This window comes from Haliotis rubra, unplaced genomic scaffold, assembly GCF_003918875.1.
Source record: "Haliotis rubra isolate DU_JTF1 unplaced genomic scaffold, ASM391887v1 Scf78, whole genome shotgun sequence".
Lineage (NCBI taxonomy): Eukaryota > Metazoa > Mollusca > Gastropoda > Lepetellida > Haliotidae > Haliotis > Haliotis rubra.
In genome coordinates, this window is record NW_025767501.1 from 267,745 (window position 1) to 280,557 (window position 12,813).

Below are 12,813 nucleotides of genomic sequence, written 5' to 3' on the forward strand. Positions count from 1 at the left end.
TAAAGGTAAGTACTTAGAATTATACAGTTAAAGGTAGGTACTCTGAATTATACCGCTAAAGGTAAGTACTCAGAATTATACAGTTAAAGGTATGTACTCTGAATTATACAGTTAAAGGTAGGTACTCTGAATTATACAGTTAAAGGTAGGTACTCTGAATTATACAGTTAAAGGTATGTACTCTGAATTATACAGTTAAAGGTAAGTACTCTGAATTATACAGTTAAAAGTAGGTACTCTGAATTATACAGTTATAGGTAGGTATTCTGAATTATACAGTTAAAGGTAGGTACTCTGAATTATACAGTTAAATGTAGGTATTCTGAATTATACAGTTAAAGGTAGGTACTCTGAATTATACAGTTAAAGGTAGGTACTCTGAATTATACAGTTAAAGTAGGCACTCTGAATTATACAGTTAAAGGTAGGTACTCTGAATTATACAGTTAAAGGTAAGTACTCTGAATTATACAGTTAAAGGTAGGTACTCTGAATTATACAGTTAAAGGTAGGTACTCTGAATTATACAGTTAAAGGTAGGTACTCTGAATTATACAGTTAAAGGTAGGTACTCTGAATTATACAGTAAAAGGTAGGTACTCTGAATTATACAGTTAAAGGTAGGTACTCTGAATTATACAGTTAAAGGTAGGTACTCTGAATTATACAGCTAAAGGTAAGTACTCTGAATTATACAGCTAAAGGTAGGTACTCTGAATTATACAGTTAAAGGTAGGTACTCTGAATTATACAGTTAAAGGTAGGTACTCTGAATGAAACAGCTAAAGGTAGGTACTCAGAAATAAGAGATGCCTCATCAAAGTATGTGACAATTATTGACAAATATCTTCGCTTTAACAACCTTCATAAAACATTGCTAGTTTAATGTTCTATAAGTGTACACACTGTCTCAACTCAATACTGACCTTGCAGTATGAAACGTGACCCTCAGTGTTGTCGATATTCGCAGGTATCCTGTCCTACCTGTGAAGGTCACACATTCTGGCAAAGACATGCTGAACCCACCAGAAAATGAATGTAATGAGGCATACAATTCAAGTGAGATATACATCTGTCTGTGCATGTGTTTCTATGGCGATTGATTTATCTTTATCCTCTAAACATATGTTGCAGACTTAACAACACATTAGAAGTTTGCCATCCAGAGACACAGCGTGGGCCACAGTGATGAAAAACTTATTAAAAAAAATGTCCTTTCTCCAAGGGTACATAGGAGCACACTTCTGATGAAGAGAAGTTTCCTCTGATATGACATGTCTGAAAGTATGATGAATACTTCTGACTGAGGAGGACTTTCTCACTTCTAATTTACCTAAAACACCACTTAAATGTATTGTATGAGGCCATCATCACAAGGTCGATGCACAAGGATATTAAAATCACTGGAAATGTTTGAAGATAGTGAAAAAACTGTTTCAATAATACATGTATCAGGAATTACTACTCAACAGATTTACAAATTTCTGCAGCTGTAGAATAAAAACCTTGAGAGTTTTTCCCCTTAATACAGTACTGATATATCTGTGACTGTTGCTTTCCTCAATATAGTACTGATATATCTGTGACTGTTGCTTTCCTCAATATAGTACTGATATATCTGTGACTGTTGCTTTCCTCAATATAGTACTGATATATCTGTGACTGTTGCTTTCCTCAATATAGTACTGATATATCTGTGACTGTTGCTTTCCTCAATATAGTACTGATATATCTGTGACTGTTGCTTTCTCAATATAGTACTGATATATCTGTGACTGTTGCTTTCCTCAATATAGTACTGATATATCAATGCTTTTCCCCTGAATAATGTACTAATATATCAATGTTTTTTTCCTGACTACCCATATATCTGTGACTGTCAACACATCAAAGAAATATGTTTGGTTCTAAGACTTCTGATAAGGAATCAATGAAATGGTAATCTATGTCACCCTCACAACTGGGGCCAGGCACAAATGGACCTTAAATGTCCATTACCACATTCAAACGCACTTCCACTCAACTCAAGGCCAGCAAGGAGCATCATAGGTGGCTGTTTCCACACAGCATCCAAATGTACATAACACCTACATGAATTCCTATGTACTTAAGGGGCGGTGGGGTAACCTAATGGTTAAAGAGTTCGCTCATCACGCTGAAGACCCGGGTTCGATTCCCCACATGGGTACAATGTGTGAAACCCATTTTTGGTGTCCCCCGCTGTGATATTGCTGGAATATTGCTAAAAGCAGCATATAACCAAACTCACTATGAAGTTCATGAACCTGGGGCATTCCTAGTTCCAGATAACTACAGTTCACTAAATTAATGTCATAAAACGTTATATACTCAAATTATAGACACGTTCAAACTAAAATATGCAGCAAATGACAAGGATGAAAAAAGGAGTTTGTTATAAAAATAGTTTACTGTTATAAAAATAGTTTACCGTTATAAACATAGTTTACCGTTATGAACATAGTTTACCATAATAACTATAAATGTTGAGTACCTAATGGAAATACCTAATGTTTAATGGACTGAAATTACTTGGAATTCAAAGCCTAGCTTGCTTTGAGATATCACAATCATCCTTATGGCTACAGTCTATTTTAACTATATATATTTAGATTTATTCCACATTCCACTTCAAGTAAACAGACATTATCACACACATCCCTTTGTTAAACAAAAGCTGTAAATATTTTATCACAAATGTTACAATATGTAAACAAGCATCACATAAAATGTGACGTTTAAGCTTAAAGATTACTTATCTGAAACACATGAGTGTAGCATGGCAACCTTGTATCTAGGGAGTTAAAGTTACAAGGTGTGCTGACATGTGTTCATGTCCATGTCTCTGGAACAAGAATTAGCAAACCTGACGAAGGTCAGTCATGAACTTAACAGATCCCTTCTCTTTCTAATTAGTGTGGGGGTGGGGTAGCCTAATGGTTATAGCGTTGGCTCGTCACGCCGAAGACCCGGGTTCGAATCCCCACATGGGCACAATGTGTGAAGCCCATTTCTGGTGTCCCCCACCGTGATGTTGCTGGAATATTGCTAAAAGCGGCGTAAAACCAAACTCAGTCAGTCAGTCTAATTAGTGAAGAATATTTCCTCATTCACCACAAACACAGCTGGCACATTCAGCCACTGATTTATCATGACTTCGGTAACATAATACCCTGTTCATATCTCACTGCCCAGGTAAGACCCCAGCCATAGAAAACCCAAACTAACCATCTGAGAGAAATGTTTAGACAGATTGTGTGAAGTGATGACCAACACTGTAACACTTACCTCACAATAATGGCCATTTGTTTGCACATCCATCCATGAATATGTTTAACCAGAAGATGAGCGAATAAGCAATCAGTGATGAATAACACACAAGCATGTGATCGGGCGTCTCCAGCGAACACAGCCTGAACCAGCAGACTCTCATCGACATCTGTATAAATACACTCAGCAGCCCACAACGCCTTCACCGGCTAAAAGATATCACTCCCCACCTTGTGCCTGTCATCCATTATTGACCAACAAAATTAAGCAAAAGCTGTACACCCTCCTCAGTGATACTTGTAAATAATTGAGGACTATCATTCGATTCGCCTCACTTGCGCTGTCTCAAAACTCCGTGGCACGGACCACTGTCTCCTTGCTGTACTCTCATTCGTGCTTCACACATCAATACCGAAGCACGTGGGTCTGTCTGCCTTCCAATTTGAATGCTAGACTCTCAACCACCTGAGCAACCTGAGGACTAATACAGTGCCAGGGAATGCCAAAGGACATAGCGTAAGTGTCGTCAAGCACTGTCAGGTGCCTTCGTGTGGATGCAGTCTTTTCACAAAAGCAGTCAAGCAATTGCATTTTTAGATCACAAAGTCAACAGTCAAGTCAGCTGGAGTCATGTCCGACAAAAGGAATATTTGTGTCACGTTTTGAATTGCCCTAAGCTCTTTCAGTTGAGACAGAATTCAACACAATAAAAACACAATACTCATAACACAATCCTACAAACTGGAAACATGTCTCCCTGGTCCTGACTTCAATAAAGTATTTATCCTTATCCAAGAGTTTAGGTTGCCATGAAACTGATTATGCTTTTTTTAACAATAACAGGAACAAGTTTCAGCCTGCTGCTTTATCATTCCTTATCTTGGACTGTTGCTGTTACTTATGCATATTGAATGACATCAATTGGCAACACATAACGGGTGCTCATTGCCATTATTATCCAATCATACAAGGCAAATCATCTCCATTAATGGGAGAAGACCAATGAAATACACCCATCTTTCACTGCTAAAAACAAAAGCAACAAGGAGAAAAAAATGTCTGTGATTTTTATGGTATCTTGAAGAAGCTAAATATTTCATTATGGCTGATTTATTCTTCTATGATAGAACCAGTACTTAAGAGATTAGAAAGTATTGACATATTCGTATGAAACTACTTTTTTTTAATGGTACATAAACCCAAAAGTGGTTTTCAAATGTATACTTGATGTAGGATTTAGACCTGGAGCAATGGCAGTACTTGGATGGTCTGCTTCCTCAAAATGGCCATTGCATTTTTGCGTTTCCTCCACTTTTGCCGTAATGTTAGCTGTACTTTACACTACCCAAACTAATCACTCCCAATGCATGCAGACATAAGAAATCCACATTTGGTATTCATTTGGGATGAATATCAGCAAAACTCTGTCAGATATTTCTAATTTTTCTACTTTTGCATTTCTCTTTTATTTTGCAGAATATACTTCCTTCAGAGATACTGTTTCTTTAGTCATGTTCGTACAGACTAATTACACCTGCCGGACATGGTAGTATCATGAAGTATCAGTATCGTCGACTCAGTATTCAAATTACGTATGGGTGATCATCATAGAGAAACCGTCTGTAAACTGCCATCTCAATATCTTCAGTACCATGTCCTTATCCATGTCACTATTCCAAGATTGAAATGTCCATATACTAAATGATTGCCCTTGTCCATTGGTCTTTTCTCTTACGTCAACTGAATCACAATTCATATTGATACACAACATCGTCACAAGTCAGAGCATGATGACTGGTGACATAAGAAATCTGCTCAGTGAACTGGACTGCTTATTGGAGTGATCATATTTCCCCTTCTGTGTTAAGGTACTAGTAACATTTTTATGTTCAAACAACCTGATCTGATATTCATTTTGAAAGAAGAAAAACCTAATTATGTTTCATATAAAAAATTCTCAACACTGAAATTTAAACTTTGTTGCTCATGTAACAGTTGTACTGAAGCAGATACTGTGGGCAATTTGAAAACAAAATATAATATAATTTAAAAAATTGATGTAAATGATATCTATTTTGTCAATCTTAACTTCCAATCAAGATTCTGGCAGATGATTTACTTGTGTCTACGACTTGGCTGTTGTGATCTTAACTTAATGCCCACAGATTTGAAAGAATTATTTTGATAATCCTGTTTGCTCCTAAGCCTGCTAGAGCAAAGATAGTCTGTCTCACAGTCCCTGAACCATATTATTTTTCCTACAGCCTAGCCTTCCCTGTAGTGCTAAAGCCCTAAACGAAGCAAGTCTAGATTTCCCCAGGTTCAGGAATCTCTTGTCTCCCTAGGGCTCCTTTTCAATTTAAATGGGCTTGTTTGTTACTATCAAAATTACATATATTCACAGATTAAGCCTTAGTCTAGAGCAAAGACTAAATAAGCAAAATAAGAAGTAATAAGTACCAGAATCATTAAGAAATGCCAATGCAACCTTAGAAAATCTTGAAATTTTCATCAGTTCATGAATTTATTGATAAATCTGTGAGATTTACCAATTATGTGTAAACCTGTAATGATTATGTTACCTTATCACTAAAATCTGTCCATGAAGTTAAATAGGGAGATTTACCGATTCTCTGTAAATTAATAACAGCTGATGTTTTAGTGGTAAACTAACAACTAGTCTCTGAAATGAACATATTTTACAGAAAGAAAAGTTCATAGTAAAAAAACTATAATATATTGAAAAGGAGCCCTTGACTTTGGATATTTCTTGGATATATTTGTTTCAGGGTCTGTATGACAGACTGTGGTAAATAATATGCTTCTGCTATCTGAACTTTTCCCTTTCAACTTTTCCAACCCTGTCAACTCTTATATAACAAACCTTGACTGAAGATATTATTATTTGTCACTGAACTACTGAAGAACAAAATGGATATCCAGTTCCTATAAATACATCATAACAGTATATCCTTTAGCTTATTTTTGTGTGAGTGCACGAAAGTATAAAAATCAATGCATATTTTTATTTTTGAAGGCAATGATTCATGCTACATGCACTAACAAACGGAAGATATGCATTAACTTTTGTTTCCACTTAGTACACAGATATCTTTCTTATGGACACAACATTTTGAGATGAACCTGTGAAGATCCGGGTTAGAATTGATCTTCAGTAACCAATGCTTGTCATAAGAGGCGACTAACGGGATCGGGTGGTCAGGCTCGCTGACTTGGTTCACATCATCGGTTCCCAATTGCGTAGATCGATGCTCATGCTGTTGATCACTGGATTGTCTGATCCAGACTCGATTATTAACAGACCGCCAGCATATAGCTGGAATATTGCTGAGTATGGCGCAAAACTTATTTCACTCACTCATTCATTTTGACATGACATCTGGCACATATTCATTCCATTCTGGACAAGCATGCAGATCCAACTGGGCATGAGCTCCAGATACAACACACAGTCATACATAAGGTGGCTTGCAGAGATCAATAACATTGCTATTTTCACACAACAAATCCCAAATGAATTTGTCTGAAGAAGATTTTTAATCACATCTATGTCAGATAGATATAAATAAATAATCTTAAGGGGAGACAACTCCAAAAAAATACTCCTGATTTTCCAGAGATTATTTACAAAAAGTCAAGTTCTGGATACATTATCCAACATTTAACATGGGAACTCCCTCAGTGTGATAACAGCTCTGTTAATTGGCCTGGATATAACTGCCTGCGAGATAAAGGAACATGGCACTTCGAGGAATAAACACACTGTTCCCGGGTTTGAATTAAACAAGGGTATAAAATGTGACTTGGCATTTATACCGTTTGATGTTGGGCAGGTGGCAAATGTAGCGCTGTTTATGCCAACGTAGGGAGCAGAATATTTCTGGGGTGTACTTGTGGTTAAGAGACTTCTTACCAAAGCGCTGCTACTAAATATTTGTAAATATACCTATACTTCTTTCTGTCATGAACCACACAGTGTAAATATCCTGTCAGTCTAGACCAAATTTAATTACCTTATTAGCTTATCATCAGGCAGAGGTCCAATAAGGGACCAATCATGAGATATTCTGAGGGGTTGGCAGACTGTAATTTCTTTTAGATAAATATACTTTGTTCCAGGTTAGACTTGAAAAAGAATTGCCTTGGATGTTTCAAGAGCATAAACAGCACACTGGATGTTTTTACGTGACATGAAAATGGGGTTTCATGTTGCGATAGAGATTATTGCATTTTTATGGCAAGGTACATTGTGTGTGTGTGTGGCTGCTTGATACTGCTACAGCTTATACCAAACATCTTTGGGTATGACATAGACTTGCAAAAGACTCTCAGGTAATAACTACTATGAAATATACAATGCCATTTTAGAAAGTGGTCAAATGTAAAATATGTTATATTTGGGATTACACTTTCTTAGTAAAGTACAGATTCTAGTACTCTTGTTGGGGTGAGTCCCATCCAGGATTCAAACCTGCACCCTCAGAGTCAGGCACCTAATCGCCAGCACACAAAGTCAGACGCCTAGACCGCTCAGCCACTGCGGCTTCCACCGCCGCTTCTACACTTGCCCCTTAAGTCTGTCTCACAGTCCCTGAACCATATTATTTTCCCTACAGCCTAGCCCTCCCTGCAGTGCGAAAGCCCTAAATGAAGCAAGTCTAATGAATCTCTGGTCTTGGGCTCCTTTTGAGTTTAAATGGTTTTTTTTGTTAAAATCAAAATAATATGTTCAAAGGCTAAGCATTAGTCTATTGCCACTTTAAAGGATAGAATTACTAAACACGCCTTGGAGCAAGGCTAGGTATGTCACAGCCGAGGTTCGACCTTCCTCTATCCAGGCAAACACGCTGTCAAGTGATGGAAGTTTGGAAAACAAGTGTACTATCATAGGTCAATTAAGAACATATTTTGATAATGTGCTACAACTTAAATTCAACCCAGAGACTTAGAGACAAAGGCCAGTCTAAAACATACTGGAAGCATACTGTCTTCCCTGCACTTTTACATTTATCAATGAAATTAAGTTTTCATGAATTTGATGCCTTCACTTAAAATGGACCATTCCTGCTAAGTTAAGCATGATCTACAATTTGATTCAAAACATATAGCAATTGAATTTATTTCTGAACCTTGGAGTTGCTAAAGCGATAAAGTCATCTTTCAGAAAGAGCTTCCTCATCATATTGTGACCTCAACGCATTCATTGCATTGTGAAAGAGATTCTGCCTCGTATTACCTTGCATTAAACCTGTGACGATATATACTTGAAGATTTATATATATATTCTCATTATAATGCAGGTATCTATTTTTGTAAACTAATACATACTCTCATTTAAACCATATCAGTGGAACTGCCTGGCAACATTAATAAACAAAGGTTATATATGAGCACTGCGTTAACGGTTTATAGCAGTTCACATTTGAATTGTTGAACAATGGCATCAATTATCATACCTGAAACATATGGATACTTGTGCAAGAGAAACATATTTTTTTGTGACAAATATATGCAAATGGCAGAGACTGAGAATGTTGTTATTGCCACAACCAGCAATATTTCAGCTTTATCACAGCAACTACAAAACCATTTGGCCTAGTGGTTAAAGCGCTTTGCTCACGCCGAAGACCCGGGTTCGATTCCCCACACGGGTACAATGTATGAAACCCATTTCTGGTGTCCCTCTCCATGACATTGCTAGAATACTGCTAAAAGCACTGTAAAACTCACTCACTCACTTTCATGGCGAACATAACAATGTAAGGGCCACTGAGGTACAATTCTGCCGGATTTCAATCCAGGGCATTAAAACCATAAAGTTCACTGTTATCACAAGGATCCCTTGTCTTTCATTCTTTCATGGTGAACGATGAGAGTACATAGTAACACTATGTACACTTGGGGGGGGAGACACACTTTTTGCGAACCGGTTCACCCGATACGATTGGCAATTTCCGTGACCATGATCGGTATTTTTGTGATGTAGTAACAAATACTAACAACATTTGTATTTCCTTTGTATTACTGTACATTAATAGTTTTTAGCATGTTTATTAGTCATATAATTACATTTGTGTGACTTTTCAACAATATAAAGATTGGTACCTGCACTCGTTGTAGATAAACAAACCAAAATGATGGACACTGCTGCAGACGCTTTTAATAGAGTTCCAAAATTTTGAGCAAAGTCTTCAGTTGGGAAACATTTTCAATTGACCTCTTGTACAATTACATCAGAGTCCTGACAATGGCCAGTGGCATTGTTTCAAAGGAAAGGAAACAGTAATTGTATTGCCTTAATCCATGTGTTACACTTTCACAATATATTGCAATACGAAAATTTTGCCAATACCCAACCCTAATCTGCACATTCAACAACAGAATACACTTCCCGGTTGTGAGAGCCTCTTTGTATGTGACGGCCTGGCTGTTTCTAATGTGACACAAGAACTATTTTCATACATGGCTAGAGACAGGCATTGTGTTTTAACATGGCAACGATAGACTCGCAGAATTATTGGGTTAAGGCCCCTATACTTCTTTAACCCAATAATCCAAACTGTTATTTCGCAGTGGAAAAACAATATACGTGAGCTACATCACAAACCTGCAGGTCGTTCAGACACAGCTATCATGGTGAAAAAATATTATTCCAGGGATTCCTTATCTCCAGTGGATTTTGACAGGAATGAAACGGAGACTTCCGTCGGCACACATGAAACACCTTGTCCTCCTCTGCCCGGTCTTGGGGGAAGGAGCAGCTTTGAACTGCATATTCTCTCCCCGGGACTTTCACAAAGGTTCAAAGTTAACAAAAATAATTTTTCTTCATGAAAGTCATCATAATTCCATAAGGGAGACAATGCACTTTTTTCCTGGATTTGAAGATCCGAGATTGAGGACTGATGTTCTTTGTGGAATCTCACAAGGAATAATGATCTTGTTTTGAAATATGATGGATAGAGCCACACAGGTGAAACACAATCTTCTGACATCCACACAGAAAGAAACCAAAAATAATAGAAATTGGTGCAAAACAATATTGTTTTGGAGACCAGTTTGAGTAAAACATGTAAATGGAGCTATTGCCAAGGGTAAAGACAGTGTTAATGCTAATGCCAGGATGTTCCACTGAGCAGTAGTTGGTCAAGCTGTTCAGACATAACTGGATGAAAACCATTGAACATTACCAGCATAGGCGGATCCAGAGGAGGGGTGCAGGGGTGCGCACATCCCCTTTGTGCTGAAAGTTTGTTAAATGACCATTGAAACTCGGGTGAAAATGAGGTGTGCACCCCTCCTTTTCTCAATAGTGAGCACCCCCCCTTTCTAAAAAAGCTGTATCCGCCCCTGACCAGTGTAAGGTTGTTGGAAACTTCAGCAAAACAACATACAATAAAAAGGCTGTTGATCCCAGCGAAGTCCTACACTTTAATAAACGTTTGTCTGAATGCATATTGAGTATATAGAACTATGAGTTTAGTTTTACTCCACTTTTAGCAATATCCCAGCAATATCATTGTGGGGGACACCAGAAATGGGCTTCCCACATTGTACCCATATGAGGAATCAAACCCAGGTCTTCGGCGTGACGAGTGAACGCGTTAACCACTAGGCTACCCCACCACCCCAACAATAGTGGAATGGAGGTTCAAAGGGAACAGGGTTTTATCAGAGATGAAAAATGGCACCTAATATTTTGTTGATGGATTACAAGCAGTTCGAGTGAAGAACTGAAGCAGGAAGCAGGATCTGGTGACATGTGCGCGGCAATGTGGGCATTGTCGATGCTGAACAGGATACTGAAAAAACTTTCACTATCTGGGAAAGACTGTTGTGTTTATGTTGTAATTTCATCAGTTTTACAGCGTTATGATTGTGGGACATGAAAAAAACTGGCTTCACAGATTGTGCCATAATAAGTAACTAACACGTCTCTCAGATGTGGGAGTGAGTGAGTGAGTTTAGTTTTACGCCGCACTCAGCAATATTCCAGCTATGTGGCGGCGGTCTGTAAATAATCGAGTCTGGACCAGATAATCCAGTGATCAACAGCATGACCATCGATCTGCGCAATTGGGAACTGATGACATGTGTCAACCAAGTCAGTGAGTCTGACCACATGATCCTGTTAGTCACCTCTTACGACAAGCATGGGTTACTGAAGATCAATATTCTAACCTGGACTTTCACGGGTTGGTGTGGGAAGGAACATCTTAGCCAATACTGTCAATTTGGCATATGGGGCATACATGATAATATTTTTATAGAAGCAAATATTTCAACCTCCTACATTTCTTAGCATGACAATTGCAATGTTTTCATGCTTCAACATAAATTATTCAATACGCTGCCTAAAAACCTGAAACAGTAAAGGTCTTTATATGAGGATAATGGACAATTCTGTCTAATGGATTTACCAACAACCGTTGCCAATTTCCAATAATTTATTTATGGAGGTAACCTTTATGTTCGAAAATGACACATCTGTTAATTCCATCATTTCCAGTTAAAGGCATTGGCTGTGAACAAATGTTGTGGAGCAGTTAACACATTAAGTAACAAAGTATAAGAAGAGGTCACAACATCATCAATGAACCAACTGGGCTACAGTGAACTGATACCAGCTAATGGAAGCTAATTAAATAATAATGTGCACTTCTCATTCTGACACAACTTCTTCAGTATATTGAATAGACAATGACAAAATATTGCTGACATTTATATGCTCTATTAATGCCTGTATACGGCAGGACCTGTCGAACTCCAAGCTGCAGCTATCATGAAGGTTGTTTCTACGTAGGAACTTTTTCAGAATTCAACACTTGGCAGGAAAGTGCATTAGAAAATAACATCTTCTAACAGCTTTGGAGCTGTCACCTATTACCGAGGTGGATAAAGCGTTGGCGGTGTAGTGATGGGTCCCACCTTTGTGAGATCTAGCTAACAGCATTTGACAAATCAAGATAGGGTTTTCTCTCTCCACACATTCAAAAGATCCAATCAATAGCTAGCCCTGTACATCAACATCATGTCTTTCCCAATGTACAGCAATGTCTCTCACTCGTTTCTCAATCCATCACTACGTTACACGATTCTTTCGCAATGCATTACATCATGTATTTCTTTCTCGGTGCAGCATATCAAAGGTTGTCTTGTATGAAACTAACACTGTACATCCCCACTTCCTTGTCAGTGTCACATCTACTTGTTAAGTATTGTACACTTTACACATCTGTTTTCAAGATTCAGTTACTGCTGTCTGATTGTCACTGGTGGTCTAGACCATCACCAGTACTACAAATAGCACTAATAGTCCTGGTGAGAATTGGTTCGGAAAACACAAAGGACTGCACTCCAGCAGAGAGACCTTTACTTGGTCAGGAACTAGATGTTTGCGGAAGAGATTGGGCTGCTTGTAACTCTGAAGGCCAAAGTTTCATTTATCACGTTAATACCAAGTGCAACCCCTTCCTAGTGTCCCTCGCTAACTCAATCTGTATG

At 38.0% G+C, this 12,813-nt stretch overlaps 1 protein-coding gene across 7 annotated transcripts in view; it reads right to left on the reverse strand.

The window, feature by feature from the left end:
- The window catches only part of LOC124260854 (zinc finger CCCH domain-containing protein 10-like), a 292,806-nt gene that overhangs the window by 122,080 nt on the left and 157,913 nt on the right, over positions 1-12,813 (reverse strand). Inside the window, exon 1 of one of the 7 annotated variants that reach the window (XM_046695173.1) lies at positions 3,307-3,659. The exons of the other annotated variants lie outside the window; for them this stretch is intronic. The gene's annotated coding sequence lies outside the window, so the exon portion shown is untranslated. Of the gene's footprint in view, positions 1-3,306; positions 3,660-12,813 lie in introns of those variants that run through there. 7 annotated transcript variants of the gene reach the window in all.